Source organism: Ovis canadensis, chromosome 6, assembly GCF_042477335.2.
Source record: "Ovis canadensis isolate MfBH-ARS-UI-01 breed Bighorn chromosome 6, ARS-UI_OviCan_v2, whole genome shotgun sequence".
In the NCBI taxonomy this organism is placed as follows: Eukaryota; Metazoa; Chordata; class Mammalia; order Artiodactyla; family Bovidae; genus Ovis; species Ovis canadensis.
The window spans coordinates 88,032,852-88,052,623 of record NC_091250.1 but is presented as its reverse complement, the minus strand read 5'-3'; the positions used below and the strand labels follow the sequence as shown (position 1 = coordinate 88,052,623).

Below are 19,772 nucleotides of genomic sequence, written 5' to 3'. Positions count from 1 at the left end.
GAGGTTTCTTAAAATATATGCCAGTCAAGTTTAGACTAAAGATGCTCTTCTGGTAAATCTTCTGGTGGTGAGTATGGCTTTCTTCACTGTTCCCTGGGCCTTGAAACTTATAATTTCAGTTCAGGGATGTCCCTGGTAGTCCAGTGTGTAAGACTGCCCTCTCACTGTTGAGGGCCTGGGTTTGATCCCTGGTCAAGGAAATAAGATCCCACAAGCTATGGAGTGTAGCAAAAAAATAAATTAATTTTACAAACTTTAGTTAGAGTCAGCTATGTCAAAAAGTGTCGATGTCAACTCTGTGTGCAAGGAAGACTCTGCTTTAATAGTAAAGGGCAGAAGAGGAATACTTCTGTGCTGATGTTCGCTTCTTGCTTGGTGTGGATTCTGGGCTTCCCTGGTGGCTCAGACAGTGAAGAATCCACCTGCAATGTGGGAGACCTGGGTTCGATCCCTGGGTTGGGAAGATCCCCTGGAGGAGGGCATGACAACCCACTTCAGTATTCTTGCTTGGAGAAACCCATGGACAGAGAAGCCTGGCGGGCTATAGTCCATGGGGTTGCAAAGAGTTGGACACGACTGAGTGACTAAGCACAGCACGGCATTAGGCTCTTTAGAAGCAGAAAGTCTCTCCCTGTTGGGTCCCTGTAAGTCTCTACTCCAGAGCAGTGCAGGCATTCTCTGGGTGTGTTTGCTGCGATGGTGAAAGGATCATTGGAGTGAAATCTTGGCTCCAACTCAAGCTCACTTAGGAAATGAAATTTTGAATAGTTAATATTTCAATAAGGAAAAGGAAGATGAAAGCAGGTCGCATTTTAGGGGTGAGGAAATCAACAGACTTTCTCTTTTTTGGTGGGAGAGGGGCTTTAGGCCCTAGAAGAAACCAGCTTTGTCACCTTCTGGAAAGGCACCTGTACTGTTCCAGTTGTTGTTTAGTCACTCAGCCACGTCCGACGCTTTGTGACCACATGGACTATAGCTCGAGAGGCTCTTCTGTCCATGGAATTCTCCAGACAAGAATACAGGAGTGATTTGCCATTTCCATCTCCAGGGGATCTTCCCGACCTAGGGACTGAACTCATGTCTCTTGGCAGGTGTTTTCTTTACCACTGAGACACCAGGGAAACCCATACTTAATCCAGGACTTGATCCAAAGCTACTGGCAAATCAAGCAGAATCACTTACTTTGAAATTTCATTAAAGGAAGAAAAGGGCAGGATTAGAGGATCACCTTCCAAGAAACATTCACACAGGTGTGACCTCAGGAGACTGGGCACCCCCCTTGTTTGTCTGGCAAACACCTTCTCATCTTTCAAGACAGTTCCAGTGGCACCTTAGGGAGGCCCGCTGGCTGCCTTTGGCAGTTGTTGACTGCCCCATCTGCTTCCAAGCACTTTGTGCAAAATTCGCTCAAATATCACTAACTGTATTTTATCCAGTTATCTGTTTACATACCTGAATTCAATAAATTTCTGCTAGGGCAATGCTATCAATAGATTCAAAGGCTCAAAGGCAGGAAGGACTCTGGCCTTTGGAAGCTACTTCCTACTATGAGAGATGGACAAATACACAGCTGCTTACAGTTCTCTGTAACAGTAGAAGAACAGGAAGCAAAAGAGAGAAAACAAAAAGGGAGTAACCAGGAACTCCTGGGTGGCAGGGTCTTATTTCACATCCTTAGCCCTTAAAATATGCTTGCTCCTTGGAAGAAAGCTATGACAAACCTAGACAGCATATTAAAAAGCAGGGACATCACTTTGCCAACAAAGGTTCATATAGTCAAAGCTATGGCTTTTCCAGTAGTCATGTACGGATACGAGAGCTGGACCGTAAAGAAGGCGCACCGCCAAAGAATTGATGCTTTCAAATTGTGGTGCTAGAAAAGACTCTTGAGAGTCCGCTAGACAGCAAAGAGATCAAAAAAGTCAATCCAAAAGGACATCAACCCTGAATATTCATTAGAAGGACATATGCTGAAGCTGAAGCTCCAAAACTTTGGCCACTTGATGCAAAGAGCCCACTTATTGAAAAAGACCCTGATGCTGGGGAAGACTGAGGGCAGGAGAAGAGGGTGACAGAGGATGAGACGGTTGGATGGCATCATCAACTCAATGGACATGAGTTTGAGAAAGCTCTGGGAGATGGCGAAGAACAGGGAAGCCTGGCGTGCTGCAGTCCATAGGGTCACAAAGAGTTGGACTGAAGAAAAACAACAAAAGCCCTCAGCACAAGGTCTGGAGCATATCAAGTTCCTTACAGGTTAATGAAGGGAGGGAGATGGGGAGAAAGGAGAGAAGGAAGGAGGGAGGGAGAGGGAGAAGAAGGAAGGAGGGAGGGAGGGAGAGAAGGGAGCAGGAATCAACAAAAATGCTCCACCCCATCCCTGTCATTGCTGGACCCTATCAAATCCATCAGCTACTCTAAAGTGGAATTTTCAGGCTCCAAGAAGAGATATTTCAGAGCAGGCAGTCAATGACTCAATCTCACCTAGCACATAAAACAGTAAATGATAATCACCACTTGGTGCAGACAAGTCATCATTTGTCCCATATTTAACTGTCATCCCCAGAACACATTAGTAACACCCCCAGGGGGTCTACAGAAAAGAAACTTTCATTAGCTAAACCACTAGCACTACATTAATTTCTTTCTTGGATCTGCATTATTAGACCAACAGGCTCTTTTGCTCCCACAAAAGGATTTAGCTAGGATTTTCGTCCCCTTAGAACCTTGTCTGCCATCCGGTTCCCCATTTCTCTGCCAGCTTCATCTGTGCAGCTCATCTTGGATTACGTCCGGCAGATGGAGAGAGGCATCTTATTTCAAGTTCTGCTGTCTGCATCCCAAAGCCCTCTTGGGCAGCCTCTATTTCATCAGGGAGGGAAGGGAGGAGGGAGGATGAGCAGCCTCCCTAAGACAGGAGAGTGTAAAGTATTTCTCAAATTTTCGTCTTCAACAGCTAGTATCATTTTACTCCCTGAGGGAAAACTATGCTTTGTTGTTCAGGCCAGCAATATAATCTCTAGTATCCTGATGCCAAAATATCAATTACAGGTTCATTTGGATAATGGGATAAATTGGTGCCCAGACCACTACACAAGACATAAACTGGAGATGCTGCTGGAAGGGACTGAGCCTCAAGATAGACGTGAATAAGGTAAAGTCCAATTCTTCATATCCTTGCAAAGTCAGTAACTTCATTCTCAACTGTTACTTGTCTCATAAGCTCACCAGCAACCAAGGTGAAGTAGATATTCCCAAAGAGGTCTTCTTAGGTCCTAATTAGAGATTTTAATTTTCCCAGAGCATTTCAGCTATCCAAGGGCAATGCTAGGAGCAGACTGAAAGAAATAAATGACTTGTAACAGAAAACAAATGCTTCACCAGACACAGAAAGAATACTGCATGATTCCCTTTATATGAAATAGCTACAACAGGTAAAACCCTAGAGCCTGGTTGCTCAGATGATAAAGAATCTGCCTGCAATGCAGAAGACCTGGGTTCAATCCCCGCATTGGGAAGATCCCCTAGAGAAGGGAATGCCTACCAACTCCAGTATTCTTGCCTGGAAAATCCCATGGATAGAGAAGCCTGGCGGTCTTCAGTCCAGGGGGTTGCAAAGAGTCATTTCTAATGTTTGTCACCCTTTAGTCTTTCTTATAGAAACTCCAGTGTTTTGCCATAATGTCTGTTTCAGGGAAGTAATTTTAATCATTGACCCCTAATTTGCTTGGTCCTTCATCATCATCACCGTCAGCAGCAACAGCAGGAAGAGCAGCAACTGTTCACCTGCAGTTACCTGTGTGGCTGGAGCATCACAAGTGGACCGGGTGCCCCTGTGTTAATGAGCCCCTCTGCCCCCTGCCAGAACTGTGTGTGACCAAGCAGTGCTCTGGGGAGTGGCCTTCTGTGGTGGTGACATCAAAGACCAGGGGCCATTTTTGTATAGTATTAAAATATGAAGACACGGTTCTTTCCACACACTTTCAGGATCACAGATAATCAATTTTAACAAAGAGTAGAAGCATCTTTGGAAGAAAGGCAGTTTTTCCTCACTTTTTTCTGATACTAAGAACATATGCTTCCACACACAGATCCAAAGCAGTCAGCTGTTAAGTGGAAAGAAAAGTCCCAGAATGTAGGGGGAATTAAAATACTGAGTTGAGGTAAAAAGAAGGGAATTTGAAAAGAAACTTGTAGCCTATGTAACAACAGCAAAACAGCTACTGATCATATTTGGGAAAAGCAGGTATGGAACTTACCCAACACCTTCCTTCTTGGGGCCCCGCCCCGTGCAGTTAGCGCCATAGAATATCAGGCCTCCCAAACGCTCACCCAATCAATTTTCTAAACCACTCAGTTAGTCTCCCACTAGACTTGTTGATATAGCTCTGATCTTTCCACTTTTGACCTTATGACTTCTTTTTTTCAACCACGGCTTGGTCTCATCTCCTAGACTTACTGCTTAGCCTTGAACATATGATTTCCTAGACCAGTTTAGACATTCCTCTGGGACCCCTGCTTCTGAGGACTTCATGTATTCAGCCTGGCCAGGGGATGTTGAAACCAAGTCCCCCCAAAACTGAGTTTCTCTGCTGAGTTTATGATTAACCCCTTTATCCAAAACTTTGTTTCCTTTCTTTTCCTGAACCTGTTCCCCTCAAGACTGAGGAGTATCAAAGAAAAGGGGAAACCCTAAGAAAGTCCCCGTGTACCTGTACGTTGAAGTAAAAGGCTTTTGCTTTAGTCTTCCAGGCCTCCCTTGAGCCTCTAAAGGCTGACTCAAGAGTTAATGATAAGGAAATGTGAAGATATAGAAACAAAGAAGAGCTTTTGGGCCAGGAAATTGCTGCTAATTTAGAATATAAATCTGACACATTGCAGACTCATCAAATTGAAGGTTCCCTGAAAGATACAGATAAAGGCCTGATACACGTTCCTAGGTTGTTTTTACAGGAAGCTCCAGATGAAAACTGACCACAAGAACATAGACCCCAGACTTGTTGAAATCAAAAGGCTAATGAAGCTTGATGCCAACCAATCAAACTCCACCTTGATGCCAACCAATCCGAGAATTGTGTGCTGATCACATACCCTGGGGTCCCCTCCTTCACGCTGCTTTTAAAATCCCTTCTGAAAAGCTGCCAGGGAGTTTGGGTCTTTCAACCATGAGCTGCCTGTTCTCCTTGCTTGGTGCCCTACAATAAATGCTGTACTTCCCTTCATGAGACCCTAGTGTGAGGAGATTTGCTTTACTGCACAAGGGTGAGTGGACCCAAGTTTGGTTCCACAGCAATGTCACTGCTCACTGTGACTCATCATGGAAAAGCATTCAGTTCAGTTTTGCTGTATCCTTCTTTTTCTTGGTGTTTCCCTTAGTCTTAAGACTGAGCATAAACAAGGTTCTAGAGTTGATTTCTGGAGAAGGAAATGGCAACCCACTCCAGTGTTCTTGTCCGGAGAACCCCAGGGATGGGGGAGCCTGGTGGGCTGCCGTCTATGGGGTCGCATAGTCGGACACGACTGAAGCGACTTAGCACCAGCAGCAGAGTTGATTTCAGGCTTACCAATGGCTAGGTAAGCTTTATGTCAAGAAGAAATGCTTAAATATAATGAGAAAGCAAAATATATTAAATGCTTTCAAAATCCCCTAATGTTATTGCAATATGCCAACTGACTCAGAGAGTCGTATTTTTTTTTCCCCTATGTGTGAGAAAAAAAACATGCAGTCCTGTCACAAAATGTTCTACATGCCACAGAAATTGTAGCAATATTTTCCTGGGAAAAAATCCTGGAGGGGAAAAAGCATCTGTTTCCTATGTTTATCATGCTATGGAATGAAATGCAAAACAGGGAGTGGGCTATGGAGGGGCACCTATTTCCCCATTGACAGGAATGCTGAGGTAGAGTATTAATTGTGAGCTATCTTAGGGGTAAGCAGTACGGATGAGGACCACACGTGTGTATGTGTGTGATTCCTGCCCTTGACCTGTGCAGTGCTCTGCACCTCCATCCTTACATCACTGTCACAGTCTGGTAAAATCGCACTGATAAAAGCACTGATATGTCCATGATAAAAACAGCACTGACCAGGCTCTTCTGCTTACTGGCTCTGACCTTGGCCAGTCATTTAAGCTTTCTGAGCCTGTTTCTCTACTTGCAAGACGGGAATAATAATGTCTATTACATATTATTTAAGGTGCTATTATGGTTGAATGTGTCCCCCAAAGGATGTATTGAATTCCTAACCCCCAGTACTTCAGAATGTGAACTTATTTGGAAATAGGGTGATTGTTGATGTCATAGTTAAGATGGTGTCATACTAGAGCAGTACCCAGTCTTTTTGGCACTAGGGACTGGTTTCGTAGAAGACAATTTTTCCATGAACCATGGTGGGTGGGGAGGATGGTTTCAGGATTGATTCAAGCACATTACTTTTATTGTGTATTTTATTTCTAGTATTATTATTATATCAGCTCTACCTCAGATTATCAGGCATTGGATCCCAGAGATTGTGGACTCCTGGGTTAGACTCAATGTAATATGTCTGGATTCCTTAAAAAGAAAGGACCACCAAGGGAAGATACAAACATTTAGGGAGTATGTCACATGACTACAGAGGCAGAGAGTGGAGTGATGCAGTTCGGGCCAAGGAACGCCAGCCAATGACTGCCACCACCATGACACCTTCCCATCCCATGGGAGGGAGCATGACCCTACCTTCATTTGGGACTTTTGGAGAACTGCAAGACAATAAATTTCTGTTGTTTTAAGCCACCCAGTTTGTGGTCTTTTGTTATAGCAATACTCAGAAACTAATACAGTGGTGGAGGTATAGTTTACTTATTGTGTATGTGTGTATTTTAACTGCAGGGGAAAGATACTTAGAATAAACCAGAGAGACAAGAAGACAAGGTAACTTTACTTATGTATCTAAACCAAGGAAATGACATTATTTCCTCTAGAGCTGACACTGCTACTCTCTCTCCCACCCACTCTACTCTAGCTCACAGGCCTCCTGGCTGTGTCTGGGACATCACCATGTTCCCTTGTTAGGAGCTTTGTATTAGCTCCTTCTCCGATTGGAACACACCAGGGCTAACCCCAGAATTCCTGTCTTTCCTCAATAAGGCAGACCCTGCCACCTCACTTAACGCTCAAATCTATCTTCCCACCCACCCAGCATATTTCCACTTCCCCTTACCTGGCTCTGCTTTTTCTTTTCTCCATATTCTTACTGGCTTCTAATATCCTGATTACTCTTAATTTATTTCTCTATTGTGTACATTATTTATTATTTGTTTCTCTCCATGCTAGAATAGGCTCCATGAGGGCAGGGATCTTCACCTGTTTCATTCATGATGAGAATTAGCATCTAGAATAGTACCTAATTCATAAGAGGTGCGCAACAAAGATTTTGTTAATCCATTATTTATTTTTAATTAGGCACTTATCATTATAGAAACTGTACATATCATCAAAAACATTAGAAAAAATTAAGAACTTCAAGTTCCTTCCATCCAATATTTCCCAAATCATGATTAAAAAAAATGGTTTTTTTCTGTTTTTAAGCGATTCCCTAAGGAATCCTGTCTCTTGAGAAAAAATGTCACGGTAGGTATAACACTCACTTTCCAAAGCTTGGTGTGTGCATTAAACAACATGAATATAATGCTTATTGTAACAAATAATACAGGTAGTTATTTTCTCATCTTTGATCTTGTCTTTAACTTCCACCCTTTCCTCCAAGTTTCAAAAAGTAGGTGACAGATACCTGCAGTTGAAAAAACAGTATGGAGGATGCTAATAGATGGAGAAATATACCATGTTCATGGATGGGAAGAATCAAGATAGTGACAATGAGTATACTACCCAAAGCAATCTACAGATTCAATGTAATCCCTATCAAGCTACCAGTGGTATTTTTCACAGGGTTAGAACAAATTTCACAATTTGTATGGAAATACAAAAAACCAAGCTCAACAGACCAAATGCACCATGAGACACATGGCCGCTAACTTATTCCATAGAATTTTATAATAGCAGCAAATAATAGTAATTAACAATAAACAATAAGTTTTATTTTTATATTATACTCTCCCATTGGCAAAGCATTTTCATATGAAATTTTTTCTTACAGATAAAAGAACTAGAGCTCTGAGAATTTAAATGATTTGTCCAAATTTACACAGATGGTGAGTAAAAGAACTAAGAATTAAATCAAGAATTAGAAGACCATCAATCACAAGGATCTTTTAACTTGATATTTAGTGAAATGCATATCATCCATGTCAAGTCCCATTCACAATAAATGAAATATTCTTTAGTATTTTCTTTGTGAGCTACTTCTTTCCCCATCCTCTAAACAAATGACTTACCTCTCTGAATAGCTATATGTCCTTTCCTTGTATATAGCTCTTCTCCAAAATTTTCTTCTTGTAAAAAGAAGAATTTATCCTCAGTGGTAAGTGTGCCCAAAAATAGGGTACATTGTTGAGAAAGCCTGGGAATCACTGCTCTTGTGAACTGTTGAGAAAAAAAAAATCATGAGCTTTATATCTTCAGTTCTCTCTGAAGACATCTTTAAAATGAATCTCTTTTCCATTCCCTGGCAGAAGTCATTACAAAAGAGGTTTTTTTATTGCTTGTTTTATTCCTTGAGGTTTCCAATTAGGTTTAGTGATATTAAATTTGCATTCTTCAGCTTAAATTTATTCTAGGGCCTTAAAAGCACTTATTATAAACTGTTTCCACTTTTGAAGAGGCTGAAAGGATCATGTTCATGAATATTGAGGCTCCTATCCTTCTTATACACAGAATTCTCATGTTTATTTTTCATGGTAATTCAGCTAAAATTCAAGGAGCTAGAAGACACAAATTCAGTCTCATGAAGGCAGTAATCATTAGACTATTTCCTTCCCTAGAAATAATGAGGGCACCTTTTTATTCAAGTACCAACTGCAGGGTTGACTAGGTTAATGGGCTCCCTGTGGGTAGGGCACACACAATCCCTTTAAATACACTGGAAGGGAAATGACTTAATGACTGGAGATGTTAACTGGAAAGGAGGTGGGAAATGTTCAGGAACAACTCCAGATTCATATATGCCCTCCAGAAACCCCAGGAAAACAAGACAACATTCTGGGGCAATGACACAGAAAGAAATCACTTCAATTCTCAGGACGACAATGGCCATTGGGAGGAGTTCACAATGTGGGCTTAGAGAAGGACTCCCAGTGATGGCTAAGAGGGAAAGCTTGTATCAGACCAACTTTCACTGAAACAGCTAGAAAAGCTAGACAGAATTATTTTTAAAGGCTATTGGAAGGTACTGGATTACTACCAAGGCAGACAGGATATGAGAGGCCAAGGACGTAGGGAGAAGGGAAATAAAAGTGAGGGAAGTCATAGTACTACTTTTCCTCTCAAGAAATCTACTGATTTTTTTAAAAATTTATTTATTTTACTTATTATTTTGTGCTGGGTCTTCATTCCTGGCTATTTCTCTCGTTGCAGTAAGCAAGGGCTACTCCTGTTGCAGAGCACAGGCTCTGGAGCATGTGGACATCAGTAGTTAGAGCATGTGGACATCAGTAGTTGCAGCACATGGGCTCAACAGTTGAGGCTCCTTGGCTCTAGAGCACAGGCTCAATAGTTGTGGCACATGAGCTTAGCTGCCCTGGAGCATGTGGGATATTCCTGGATCAGGGATCAAACCTGTGTCTTCTGCTTTGGCTGGAGGATTCTTTACCACTGAGCCACCAGGGAAGCCCCTGAAATCTACTGATCTTTAAGAGGCAGAGGACAAAACTGCTGAGAAGCCAAGCAGCTGCTTATAGACAACATGAAGTGAGGAGACCTTTTAATAGGCTGACAAGGTTGAGGAGAACCCAAAGTAACGGGAAGTCCCGAGAAGCAAGCTCCACATTCTGTCTCTCTAAGCATTTGCTCATTGATAGACAATGTAAACCAAGCAGAAAACAGCAGCTAAGAGGCTGGGGAGTTAAACAGTGCATTTGATAGTTCGATGATGCTGGAGGAATGAAAAGTAGAGTTCAGGGCCCACTGATAAAGGAAAAGCCCAGGTAAATATCCCATGCTTTCAGTTAGGATGCCTTAAAGGGCTATATCCTCGGAGAAGGCAATAGAACCCCACTCCAGTGCTCTTGCCTGGAGAATCCCATGGACAGAGGAGCCTAGTGGGCTGCCGTCTATGGGGTCGCACAGAGTTGGACACGACTGAAGCAACTTTAGCAGCAGCAGCAGCAGCAGCAGCAGCAGCAAAAGCCTACATCCTAGAATGAAGGCCTTAAAAGTACAACTGAAGCCTTCAATCAGTGCACTCCCTCATTAGATTAAAGAGGTCTGTGTTACTCCAACTGCCTATCAGAAGCAAATGTAAGCCTCTTGAGAAAGATACCATCATCCATAGCATCTATGACTTTTTATACATGTGTGTACTTAGTCACTCAGTCATGTCTGACTCTTTGCGACCCTATGGACTGTAGCCTGCCAGGCTCCTCTGTCCATGGAATTCTCCAGGCAAGAATACTGGAATGGATTGCCATTTCCTCCTCGAGGGGATCTTCCCCACCCAGGGATCGAACCAGAGTCTCCTGTGTCTTCTGCATTGCAGGTGGATTCTTTACCCACAGAGCCATTATGTATCAGGGAAGCTTATACATAAAGTCCTACAATCATTCAACAATTACTAGGCAACAATTTCTCTTTCAAGAAAAGAAGAGACAGCGAAAATTTCACTCAACAACTGTGATTACATAGTGCTTAAAGAACACACATTAACGTTTATGGAAATTAACCACATGTGGAACACAAAAGTTGCAAGAAATTTCAACAAATGGAAATGATAAGAGTACTTTTCTGAACCTATCATTTTGAAGTAAAATAGAGTCACAGGAAATTACAAAAACAATATCATTTTTTAAGTTAAAGTAAAATTTACATTCAGTAAAACACTGGTTTTAAGTGTATAGTTTGATACATTTTGATAAAGAAATACAATTGTGCAATAACCAACAAAATAAAAATACAGAAGCTTTCCATCATTCCAGAAAGTTCCCTCAGGTGCCTTTTAATCAATCTCCATATCCCAAAGGCAAGCACTGTTCGCATTGCTATTACCAGAGATAAGTTTTGCCTGTTTTAGAGCTTTTTTTAAAAAATGGGCTTATACAGTATGAGAGTTGGTCAGTCAGTTCAGTCACTCAGTCGTGTTCGACTCTTTGCGACTCCATGAATTGCAGGACACCAGGCCTCCCTGTCCATCACCAACTTCCAGAGTTCACCCAAACTCATGTCCATTGAGTCGGTGATACCATCCAACCATCTCATCCTCTGTTCTCCCCTTTTCCTCCTACCCTCAATCTTTCCCACCATCAGGATCTTTTCCAATGAGTCAGCTCTTCACATGAGGTGGCCAAAGTATTGGAGTTTCAGCTTCAACATCAGTCCTTCCAATGAACACCCAGGACTGATCTCCTTTAGGATGGACTGGTTGGATCTCCTTGCAGTCCAAGGGACTCTCAGGAGTCTTCTCCAACACCACAGTTCAAAAGCATCAATTCCTGGGCGCTCAGCTTTCTTTATAGTCCAACTCTCACATCCACACATGACTACTGGAAAAACCATAGCCTTGACTAGACGGACCTTTGTTGACAAAGTGATGTCTCTGCATTTTAATATGCTATCTAGGTTGGTCATAACTTTCCTTCCAAGGAGTAAGCATCTTTTAATTTCATGGCTGTAATCACCATCTGCAGTGATTTTTGGAGCCCAAAAAATAAAGTCAGCCACTGTTTCCACTGTTTCCCCATCTATTTGCCATGAAGTGATGGGACCGGATGCCATGATCTTTGTTTTCTGAATGTTGAGCTTTAAGCCAACTTTTTCACTCTCCCCTTTCACTTTCATCAAGAGGCTCTTTAGTTCTTCATTTTCTGCCATAAGGGTGGTGTCATCTGCATATCTGAGGTTATTGATATTTTTCCTGGCAACCTTGACTCCAGCTTGTGCTTCTTCCAGCCCAGCATTTCTCATGATGTACTCTGCATAGAAGTTAAATAAGCAGGGTGACAATAAACAGCCTTGATGTACTTCTTTTCCTATTTGGAACCAGTCTGTTGTTCCATGACCAGTTCTAGTCGCTTCCTGACCTGCATACAGGTTTTTTAAGAGGCAGGTCAGGTGGTCTGGTATTCCCATCTCTTTCAGAATTTTCCACAGTTTATTGTGATCCACACAGTCAAAAGCTTTAGCATAGTCAATAAAGCAAAAAAGATGTCCTTTTCATTATAGGGGACTGGGATACAAAGTAGAAAGTCAAGAAACACCTACAGTAATAGGCAAATTTGGCCTTGGAGTACAGAATGAAGCAGGGTAAAGGTAAATAGAGTTTTGCCAAGAGAATGCACTGGTCAGAGCAAACACCCTCTTCCAACACACAAGAGAAGACTCTACACATGGACATCACCAGATGGCCAACACCAAAATCAGATTGATTATATTCCTTGCAGCCAAAGATGGAGCTCTCTACAGTCAGCAAAAACAAGACCAGGAGCTGACTGTGGCTCAGATCATGAACTCCTTATTGGCAAATTCAGACTTAAATGGAAGAAAGTGGGGAAAACCACTAGACCATAGAAGTATGACCTAAATCAAATCCCTTATGATTATACACTAGAAGTGAGAAATAGATTTAAGGGACTAGATCTGATAGAATGCCTGATGAACTATGGACGGAGGTTCATGACACTGTACAGGAGACAGGGATCAAGACTATCCCCAAGAAAAAGAAATGCAAAAAGGCAAAATGGCTGTCTGAGGAGGCCTTACAAATTAGCTGTGAAAAGAAGAGAAGCGAAGAGCAAAGGAGAAAAGGAAAGATATAAGCACCTGAATGCAGAGTTTCAAAGAATAGCAAGGAGAGATAAGAAAGCCTTCCTCAGTGATCAATGCAAAGAAATAGAAGAAAACAATAGAATGGGAAAGACTATAGAGATCTCTTCAAGAAAATTAGAGATACCAAGGGAACACTTCATGCAAACATGGGCTCAATAAAGGACAGAAATGGTATGCACCTAACAGAAGCAGAAGATATTAGGTGGCAAGAACACACAGAAGAACTGTACAAAAAAGATCTTCAGGCCCCAAATAATCACAATGGTGTGATCACTCACCTAGAGTCAGACATCATGGAATGTGAAGTCAAGTGGGCCTTAGGAAGCATCACTATGAACAAAGCTAGTGGAGGTGATGGAATTCCAGTTGAGCTCTTTCAAATCCTAAAAGATGACGCTGTGAAAGTGCTGCACTCAGTATGTCAGCAAATTTGGAAAACTCAGCAGTGGCCACAGGACTGGAAAAGGTCCGTTTTCATTCCAATCCCAAAGAAGGGCAATGCCAAAGAATGCTCAAACTACCACACAGTTGTACTCATCTCACACGCTAGTAAAGTAATGCCCAAAATTCTCTAGCCAGGCTTCATCAATACGTGAACCGTGAACTTCCAGATGTTCAAGTTGGTTTTCGAAAAGGCAGAGGAACCAGAGATCAAATTGGCATCATCCGCTGGATCATGGAAAAAGCAAGAGAGTTCCAGAAAAACATATAGTATGTACTGGCTTTATTTACTCAGCATAATGTCTTGAGATTCATCTACACTGTTGAGTGTATCAATAGTTCACCCTTCTTTATTGCTAAGCAATAAGTCCACTGTATGAAAATATAACTTTTTAATATATTCCCTCATAAATAGGTATTTGGCTGTTTTCATTCTGGGGCTACTATGACTAAAGCCATTATATTCTTATATGTCTCTTTATGAATAAATATTTTCATTCCTGTTGGGTAAATACCTACGAGTGGACATGCTAGGTTATAGAACTGGTGAATGTAACCTTATAAGAAACTGCCAAACATTTTCCCCAAATAGCTGTATCATTTTATACTCCCATCAGTAACACATGAGAGTTCCAGTTTATACAGAGTCATCAACATTTGGTGTTGGCAAACTTTTAGTTTGTGCCATTCCAGTGTGAGGTTGTGATATGCACTTCTTTGTTGGCTAATCATAGCTGTTTGCATATCTTTCTGCACAGTGTCTGTTCAAGTCTTTAGTCCATTATTTTCAAATTGTGATTTTTAAAAATTACTTATAGGAGTTCATTTTGTATTGATGCCAGTCTTTTCTCAGACATATATTTTCTGTAAAAATATGTTTATATTTTCTCTGAGCCTGTGGTTTCCCTTTTCAATTTCTAACAGTCTTTTGATGAGCTCAAGTTTTTAATGCTGATAAATCCTAACTTATCTTTTTTTTCTTTACATTAGTGCTTTTGGCATCCTTTAAGAAATCTTTCCCTGCTTCAAAGTCTAGAAGATATTCACCTACTTTTTTTCCATGAAGTTTTACAGTTTTAGCTTTATGTTTATACCTATGACCTATCTCAAAATAATTTTTATTTGTGGTCTAAGGAAGGAGTATGTGGTTCATTTTCCCCCAACTTATTCCCACAACATTTGTTGAAAAGACTTTCCTTTTCTCATTAAACTGTCATAAAACATTCCTTGAAGATTAATTGACATATATTAAAGTGAAAGTAGTAGTCACTCAGTCATGTCCGACTCTTTGTGACACCGTGGAGTGGATCCCACCAGGCTCCTTTGTCCATGGAATTCTCCAGGCAAGAATACTGGCATGGGTTGCCATGCCCTTCTCCAGGGGATCAAACCCAGGTCTCCCCATTGCAGGCAGATTCTTTACCATTTGAACTACCTGGGAAGCCTGACATATATTACAGCATGTTTTCAATGTTTCATGTTTTCTTTAGTCAATCCTAAAGGAAATAAATTCTGAATATTCATTGGAAGGACCAATGCTGAAGCTGAAGCTCCAATACTTTGGCTACCTGATGCAAAGAGCTGACTCTAGAAAAGACCCTGATGTGGGAAAGATTGAAGGAAGGAGGAGAAGGGGACAACAGAGGAAGAGATGGTGGATGGCATCACTGACTCAATGGACATGAGTTTTAGCAAGCTCCATGAGATGGTGAAGGACAGGGAAGCCTGGCGTGCTGCAGTCCATGGGGATGCAAAGAGTTGGACATGACTGAGCTACTGAACAACAATAGCACGTTTTCAATTAAGCTAGAGATCAACACAAAAATGTTAACCAGAGAATTCGCAAATGTTTGAAAATGAAACAGTACACATCTAAATAGCACAGGTCAAAGAAGAAATCACAAGAGTAATTAGAAAAAATTTAACTAAAGTAATAAAAAATGATGACAAATAAAAACTAATGAAGTGAAGATAAGCTATATTTTAAAAGAAGGTTAGAAAACAATCATTTATATATCCATATCAATGATATGGATATGTTCTTAGAAAAAGAACAAAGAAATAAATCCAACGAAAGAGGAAATAAACAGTAAGAAAAAAATTAACGAACTAGACAGAAAATAAGAGTAGAGAAAAATCAACACAGGCAAAAACGTTGGTTCTTTGAAAAAGATTAGTAACACTAAACCTTCAGCTGGTCCTCAAAAAGCAGAGTCAAAGCCTTTCACCCCCATCCTATGACCAAAAAATCTTCTCCCTACCACGCTGATTTCACACAGATTCAGTCTTATTTCCCTATTGTTGGTCCCAAAGTTACAGGGTCTATTTTGCCTGTAAGACTTCTGTGTTCATTCCCCACAGAGAAACAAATAGAGAAAATCAGAAATAAACACAAGAAGGTTCCAGAATTTCTAAGATGAGCTCTCTGTCAGCAACTCTGTGAAGTTAAAACAAGTGTCCTGAAGAAACCTCAGCTTCCAAGATGTGAAACCGACAATATGAGTATTTGAAACACTGCTTTATATACATGATCATTAAGAATGAACTTCATTCTAAGTGCCTTAAAAAAGCAATGAACAATAATATAAAGCCAGTGTGATTAGCAAGACATTTTACAATTAAGTCTATAAAATGTGAATACAAATCTATTTTTCCCTGATACTAAGGCACTATGATACTCAATATAATATTAGTAATAATTATGTTCAAACAAAAGATAAGTCACACAGCATCTGTGAAATATTTGTGTTCTCCCTCCCTCTGTATAAAATGATTTTATAAATGATACACAAAAATCAACCAACAGTATTACTAACTTTCTGATAATTAAATAATTCACAGATGAAAAACTGGCAATAAAACAAATTCATTTCTTAGTCAGTAGTTAAAGTGTTGGTGAAAATTTGAGGAAATATTTAAAAATTACTTGAGATGCAAAATGGATCATAATATTGATGAAAATACTGTCTCAATAATGCAATCTATAAAGAACTACTTTTTAGTGAGCCACTAAAGAAAGAAAGGCAGCAGAAAATACATACTATTTACCAATATCTGTGAAAAGAAGAGAAGCGAAGAGCAAAGGAGAAAAGGAAAGATATAAGCACCTGAATGCAGAGTTTCAAAGAATAGCAAGGAGAGATAAGAAAGCCTTCCTCAGTGATCAATGCAAAGAAATAGAAGAAAACAATAGAATGGGAAAGACTATAGAGATCTCTTCAAGAAAATTAGAGATACCAAGGGAACACTTCATGCAAACATGGGCTCAATAAAGGACAGAAATGGTATGCACCTAACAGAAGCAGAAGATATTAGGTGGCAAGAACACACAGAAGAACTGTACAAAAAAGATCTTCAGGCCCCAAATAATCACAATGGTGTGATCACTCACCTAGAGTCAGACATCATGGAATGTGAAGTCAAGTGGGCCTTAGGAAGCATCACTATGAACAAAGCTAGTGGAGGTGATGGAATTCCAGTTGAGCTCTTTCAAATCCTAAAAGATGACGCTGTGAAAGTGCTGCACTCAGTATGTCAGCAAATTTGGAAAACTCAGCAGTGGCCACAGGACTGGAAAAGGTCCGTTTTCATTCCAATCCCAAAGAAGGGCAATGCCAAAGAATGCTCAAACTACCACACAGTTGTACTCATCTCACACGCTAGTAAAGTAATGCCCAAAATTCTCTAGCCAGGCTTCATCAATACGTGAACCGTGAACTTCCAGATGTTCAAGTTGGTTTTCGAAAAGGCAGAGGAACCAGAGATCAAATTGGCATCATCCGCTGGATCATAGAAAAAGCAAGAGAGTTCCAGAAAAACATCTCTTTCTGCTTTGTTGACTATGCGAAAGCCTTTGACTGTATGGATCACAATAAACTGTGGAAAATTCTGAAAGAATACCAGACCACCTGACATGCCTCTGAGAAATCTGTATGCTGGTCAAGAAGGAACAGTTAGAACTGGACATGGAACAACAGACTGGTTCCAAATAGGAAAAGGAGTATGTCAAGGCTGTATACTGTCACCCTGCTCATTTAACTTCTATGCAGAGTACAGCCCAGTATGCTGGGCTGGAAGAAGCACAAGCTGGAATCAAGATTGCCGAGATAAATATCAATAACCTCAGATATGCAGATGACACCACCCTTATGGCAGAAAGTGAAGAGGAACTAAAAAGCCTCTTGATGAAAGTGAAAGAGGAGAGTGAAAAAGTTGGCTTAAAGCTCAACATTCAGAAAACTAAGATTATGGCATCTGGTCCCATCACTTCATGGGAGATAGATGGGGAAAGAGTGGAAACAGTGTCAGGCTTTATTTTTGGGGGCTCCAAAATCACTGCAGATGGTGACTGCAGCCATGAAATTAAAAGACGCTTACTCCTTGGAAGGAAAGTTATGACCAACCTAGATAGCATATTCAAAAGTAGAGACATTACTTTGCCAGCAAAGGTCCGTCTAGTGAAGGCTATGGTTTTTCCAGTGGTCATGTATGGATGTGAGAGTTGGACTGTGAAGAAAGCTGAGTGCTGAAGAATTGATGCTTTTGAACTGTGGTGTTGGAGAAGACTCTCGAGAGTCCCTTGGATTGCAAGGAGATCCAACCAGTCCATTCTAAAGGAGATCAGTCCTGGGTGTTCACTGGAAGGACTGATGCTAAAGCTGAAACTTTGATATTATGGCCACCTCATGTGAAGAGCTGACTCATTGGAAAAGACCCTGATGCTGGGAGGGATTGGGGGCAGGAGGAGAAGGGGACGACAGAGGATGAGAAGGCTGATGGCATCACCAACTCAATGGACATGAGTTTGAGTGAACTCCAGGAGTTGGTGATGGACAGAGAGGCCTGGTGTGCTGCAATTCACGGGGTCGCAAAGAGTAGGACACGACTGAGCGACTGAACTGAATTGTATAATAAATGACTTCTTTAATTAAAAAAAAAAACAATTGTTTTATGAAAAGCCTCTACAAATTGATGGAGTAAAGAAAGGAGTCCAGGAAAAGATAACACCAGCTGTGAAAGGCATTCATTGCATGGTTCAGAGGCAAGGAAGGTATTACAGAAAAGAGGTTGACTCCAAAAAAGCACCAAGTGCTACAGAATGTCACCGGCATGGTTAATTTAGTAGAATCATTGTGAAATCTTATCATAACATGGAACTGAGCATGAAAATCTTTTATACTACACAGTGTTTCCTTGGTTATTTCACACCACCACACAAAAACTTGTCAAATATCAATCTGACTTATACTTGTTCTTTTACAAGTAAACATGTGATCTAAAATATCCTGACTGCTCCAGTGAAAGCAACTGTGAACTGTTTGCTTCAAAAGAGATGTTTTTGGTGAAAAAACAAAAAGACAACATGCTTATTCTTTTTTTTTTCCAAAAATTTTTCTAAACAGTGATCCAGGTTATAAGCTAGTTGTCATTTACTTTTCTGATACAGTTAAAGCTTTAATAATGAGTGGTAAATAATTACTTTTCAAGGAAACTGACTCTGAAAAGAATATTTTGAAAATGGGTGTTCGGAGAGTTTTCCATCAGGTGATTTTTGTTGTTAATGAAAATGATGGAAGTCATCACCTTTAGGAGTCACTGTTGAATCCCCTCTTTCTAACACCTCCCACAGTTGTTCCAAACCTAATTTTTCTCTTCTGACAACTAACTGGTAACACTTTAAAATACATCAAGACCACAACCACTCTTATCAGCTATGATGCTCCCAGGCTAGTCCTGACTACTATCATCTCACTCCTAGATTACAGCAGCAGCTTCCTGTTGACCTGCCTGTATATACTTCCCCAGTTCCTTCACTACACCACTGCCCCCAGCAGCTAGAGTCACCCTCACTCTTCTGCTCAAACCCATCTCACGGTTTCTCACATGTCTCTGACTAAAAGCCAAATTCCCTACAATGGTCTACAAACTCCCTACATGATTGGACCATCACACCCACCTCTAGCCTCGATGGACCTATGCCTCAAAGAGGCCAGGCACACGTGACCTCAGGTTTTGCGCTGGCTGCTCCCTTTGCCTGGAATATTTCCCCAGATATCCTCCCTTACCTTCTTCAGATTTCTACTGGAATATCACTTTCCCATGTGACCTTCCCTGGTCCCCATCTAAAACAGTAACTATTCCCAACACTTCACATTCCCTTTCATTGCTTTGCTTTTTCTTTAACGTTTATCATCTAACACATTTTAATTACACGTGCTTATCTGTTATTGTCCATCTCCCTTTCTCACTGAATGAGGGAAGGAATTCTGTCTGTTTTGTGTTCAGTGTTCTAGCTCCAAGGACTGTAACAATGCCTAGCAACAATACTTGAATACCTAATACAGAAAGAACAAGGAGTTTATAGAAATCTTCATATCTGCACACTTAAAAAACTTGGAAACAGCATTTTCTAAATC

At 40.8% G+C, this 19,772-nt stretch overlaps 1 protein-coding gene across 2 annotated transcripts in view; it reads right to left on the bottom strand.

Moving 5' to 3' along the window:
* CRACD (capping protein inhibiting regulator of actin dynamics) overlaps nucleotides 1-19,772 on the bottom strand; it is a 289,119-nt gene that overhangs the window by 128,771 nt on the left and 140,576 nt on the right. For both annotated transcript variants that reach the window (XM_069594149.1, XM_069594150.1), the window contains exon 2: nucleotides 8,376-8,523. The gene's annotated coding sequence lies outside the window, so the exon portion shown is untranslated. The remainder of the gene's footprint in view (nucleotides 1-8,375; nucleotides 8,524-19,772) is intronic.